A 4,859-nucleotide genomic window follows, 5' to 3' on the forward strand; every position below is an offset into this window, starting at 1 on the left:
ACATAGTTAATTACAAGCTGTGTCAACTGCTATTATCAACAACTAACACTTTTGCTTTCTCCATTACCTGGTCTCCTCGGTACTGGATATGCAATCAGTCTTTCTAACCTACACATGCATAAAAATTCAAACAAGCAAGAGTTTAGAGTTGGACCACAAGTACCTTGACAATTATCTTCTCATTAGAAGAAATCATACATTCATTAAGTACTGTTATTCCTTTAGTAATTTATTAATTTCCTAATACTAATTGAATGATCTTCAATGATACAAATTGTTTTGGAAGAAGAAATACACCTTAAACAGATTAAGTTATGGAATCTTAATTGTTATATCATTTCCAAATAATAGAATAATTTCAATTCAAATGAAAGGAAAATAAAATGTAAACAGTTTTATATGCATAATGCAAGCCAGTCAAATAGAACAATTTGTAAGTACGATGAATAGGAAGACAACTGGTCTAATATGTGACGACTGTAGATTTAGAAAGCTCTTCCTAATATATAAATATAAAATGAAAATAGAATTTACTAAAGTTTTCATAGACTATATGACTAATTTAAAAGAAAACAATTAAGATGTCATCTGAGGGTATAATTACTAAGTATAAATAACCTAACTATATATTTACTGTAAGATTTCATGTAGAGAAATGATGTATTGCTGAATATTTGCACAGAAAATCAAAACTGGTCCAGAAGATTGTATATCTGGGTAATGGGAATAAATTTTGCTTCGCTATCAGGGACATTTGTAGTAAGGATGGACATAAGAATAAAATGTTTACCAGGAAGGTTGTCATCTTGAAAAGGTTTCCCTGTGGTACTCAAGGTAAGGAGGGGCCACCAGTCATGTTCAAATCCTTTCTAACATTGTGTTTCTACAATGCAATAAAAGGAATCTTTATTAAATTTGAAATCCCATCATGTTCTAAGATGTACTATTATACTTTGTTGACATAAAATATGTAAACATTGTCTTATTCATTTTTACAGTATATATAATCTCTAAATGATTCCTAATATCAAATTATTTCTAAGAACTTGCATTTTGTACTCTTTGATCTCAATTCATACACATCCCTCTTTTATGTTAAATATTCCATACAGTCTGTTTTAGTCAGGAAATGTTGTTAGTCAAAGGGTTTCTAGCATCAGATGTCATTACAAATACAAGAGGCTGAAACAAAAAACAGAAAATTACATTCACAATCTAGAATTGTAATTCTAGTAGAATGCAATATTAGATCAATTTTTCTCTACTTATTCAAAAGAGCTATGATCTTTCACCTCAAAATTCAGCCATGAATATAGCAAATGTCATAAATTAAAACATATTGCAGATTATGTTTCCTTTGCGATACTTGTGATTAAGCTGATGGCTTTGTCCATATTGCCTTATCACATTTCTCACTTTGTGCATTATTGAAGAAAGATATTACTGACAAGTCAAAAATATAGCCACCTCACCTTGAAATCAAATAAATTTCTATGATCTCACATCTAGACTCAGGGTTTGTACTCAAGAGGTCTTGACTTTATGTATCACACTCTTCTGTGTTTTATCGAAGCTTTTCCTAATTGCTAAAACAGAAATGTAGAACTAAGTTCATCTGGGCTCTGTGAATGAACACAGTGTGCCATAAATACATACTATACCATTGATATCCTTAACACAGATGTAACATACATAACACAGGTTAACATACATACACAGATACACACCACCATACATTCAGTCACATATATACAAAATACACACACACACAGACACACACACACACACATACACACACACACACACACACACACACACAGGCTCCCACTGAGGTGGGTCTGTGGGATTTACTCATCGCAAATCCGTGATTGTCACCCTGCTGTTTTGGATGGTGACATGACGGCAGTCCTGCAATTGGAAAAAGGGAAATATTGTTAGGGAATGGAAATCAGTTTTGAAACAACTTGTACATTTTATTTATACCAAAAGAGGGCCTTGTGCGACATAGGCTAGCACACATAGCCTAGCTAAGCCAGAAGGATCCTGACATTATTCTACTGCTTCGAGGTTCCCAGTGCTGGATTATAGGCAAACATAAGCACAACTGTTTTCATCAGTGCTGGGAAATGATTTCAGATACTAATGCTTAAAATTGGAACACTATCACAACTGAGCCACATCCCGAGCAGTAAGTTTTGATTGAAGAATTTCATTGCAGCCAGATAGTTCTCAGCCAAGTGGTGAAATCTTGATGTCATTAGAAGTAATGTCAAAAGTTCTGGTCCCCAACACTCCCCCTAGTTCTCCTCATGCCTCATGTTTAGAGTCAATCATCTCTGTGTATCTCAGGATCTTTTCCATCTATTTTCCAGAGTCACATAGCAAATAGTTTTTTTGTTGTTGTTGTTTTTGTTATTGTGTTTGTTGTTAGAGATATGTAAGTGCAGTGCACCATTGGAGTCATAATGTACATCAGATGGCAAAGGTGACCCAATAGACCTTGTGGGGAGTCATTACATTAATCAGATTGTAAGGGTGACATTACTGACATTTCAGGGATGGTCACTCTGGGTCTACAACATGATAGGTAATCATCAGTCTAAAAGTCTTATTATGTAACATCAATTAGCCTCAAATTGATGATCTACTGCAACTGCCCAAGAGCTTATGTTATGGGTGTTTTTCACCATGGAAGCGGTTATTACAATTGGCAACTTGGGAACTCCCGTTCTAGATAATTCGTTTTTAAAATGAGCAATATCTTTTAATATCTCAGAAACAACATTACTGTACTCCAAAATGGAGCTAGGTAATTTTGAACAGTTCTGGTAGAAAGTTTCTGGCTACAAAAAACTGATCACCCTGGTATGAACCATGACTTACAAGGTGGGGCCTTGAGAATAGTGCTGGGTTTAACAACACCTACTATTCTTGAAGGGAAGTAGGAAGTGTTCACTGCCTTGCTCCATATCTAGGGCATCTGCAAACGTCTTTTACCACACAGGCACTAAACTCCCATGTGAAAATCCACAGAGACAACAAATTAAAATAAAAATAGGTTCTATTTTTAAAAGGATACACAATGAAAGTACAGGTATAAATATAATGAAATATAAAATTATATATCTTTTTAAAAGAAGAGCTGAAATGTATACAAGTGTTATTTTCCCTTTAGGATCAGAGTGTGATCCAAATTCTATACAAATGCATATACATATTAATTATGATACATATAATCACACACAGAATGTTCTACCTCTTAGACTTAGCATTCTGATTCCAGGATTTCAAGCTTCCTTGAATCTCTGTGGTTGTATCCCTGGCTCTTATAAATTTTGTGGGACAGGGTTTGGATATTCTCACAATGTTATTATGTTTCTTCTCCTGTATACAGATACCTACACAGAAAAGAGCTGAGTCCTGATTATGGGGATGGAAGCCCCTCCTGGGGCAGCTTGATATTTCTTTTAATCCAAAAGTTGTCAGTGTGAAAATTCCTGTTCTGAATAGAGAAAGGCAGACTCACAGTCAAACAGAAATCCCCACAACACTCATTCGTCTCTCTCTCCTCTCCCTCTTTCCATCTTCTTCTCTCCCCTTCCCCTTTCTTTCCTCCCTCTCTCTCCTCTCCTCTATGTCCTCTCTTCTTTCTCTTTCATACCTACACTTATTCCCCTGCTCTCCTGCTCTCTCTGCTCTGACCTGCACAATTCTTCCTCCCGCACAGATGATGTGTATGTCTTCCTTCTATTCCTAGTAAACACTATCATTGAAGTTCTGTTAGACTATGTCTTCTCTGTCATAGTCCTAATTGTCCTCCCTCCCTTTTCTTCCTCTCTTTTCTCTCCTTCTCATTCCTCTCCTTACGTGTATCTCTCTCTATGGTTTTCTCTCTCTTGATCCCTTTCTTGTAGTTTGACTTAATAATAAAATTCTTAACAGTAGAATTGAGCACAAAGAAGAATCAATCCAGTTCAGGCCAATCACTGTGAGGAATAAATGGGGTAGCACTCAAACCTATGACCACTAATTCCTGTGGGACATTATCCAGGGTACAAAATTCTTTCAAAGAAACAGGATGATTCATTGCTTTCCCAACACTAGCTCTGCTGAGGAATTCAGACTAAGGTGACATTGAGAATGACACTTTAGGCAGTTTCTTGTGTGGAATATCTTCAACCTCTGACACTTGAGATCACTTCTTTGTGCTTTGTCTTAGAAAACGAGCAGTGGTGTCAGCACATCTGTTAAGAGCAGCTGGTGCTAGAATGTTCACCCTAAAAGGGGGCTTCTATAGCACTCAGTTAAGACTTTCTGGATATTACTTAGTTTTTACAGTGTTCTGAGCCATAGAGGATTTTGCTCTTGTACCGTCTAGGCTTAAATTATATATACTCACTGTTTATATTTGGGTGCGCACACCACTGCAATTGATTCTGGCAGCATCTTCTGGTAGCAAAAATGTGTGTGTACATCCACACTCGACAAAAAGGCAGTCTGGGTTGGATGGGTCTATGGAGACAAAAGAATTCAAGAAATCACAGTAAGCCCAATGACATACCCAACACAGCAGGTCCCAAGAATTTTCAACCACTGCCTCCCACAATGACTCGCCAAATCATGCTGGGACACATCTGTGGTCTGCTAGGTGGAGAAGGAAGAGGAAATGACCTCACTTATCAACCTAATCTATAAGGTCATTAGAAGCTGAGCTTTAAAAAATTACTTGAGGCTGTTCCCTCACTGAGGACTAGACTTTTATTCATCCATATTTACTTATACCTGATGTCTAAACAATAACCATTCCAAGTTTGTCCTTTAGCTTCTAACCTACATCTGCTTCCCTCCTGCCAACAATA

General features: G+C 36.6%; 1 long non-coding RNA gene across 1 annotated transcript; it reads right to left on the reverse strand.

The window, feature by feature from the left end:
• Positions 1 to 1,838: 1,838 nt before the first annotated feature.
• On the reverse strand, positions 1,839 to 4,514 carry LOC127217092 (uncharacterized). The gene is made up of 3 exons (XR_007834076.1): positions 4,400 to 4,514; positions 3,403 to 3,502; positions 1,839 to 1,908 (listed from the first exon to the last, which is right to left on the reverse strand). It is a non-coding gene; the product is annotated as an uncharacterized LOC127217092 (long non-coding RNA).
• Between the last annotated feature and the right edge of the window lie 345 nt (positions 4,515 to 4,859).

This window comes from Phodopus roborovskii, unplaced genomic scaffold (genome assembly GCF_943737965.1).
Source record: "Phodopus roborovskii unplaced genomic scaffold, PHOROB, whole genome shotgun sequence".
Taxonomy (NCBI): Eukaryota; Metazoa; Chordata; class Mammalia; order Rodentia; family Cricetidae; genus Phodopus; species Phodopus roborovskii.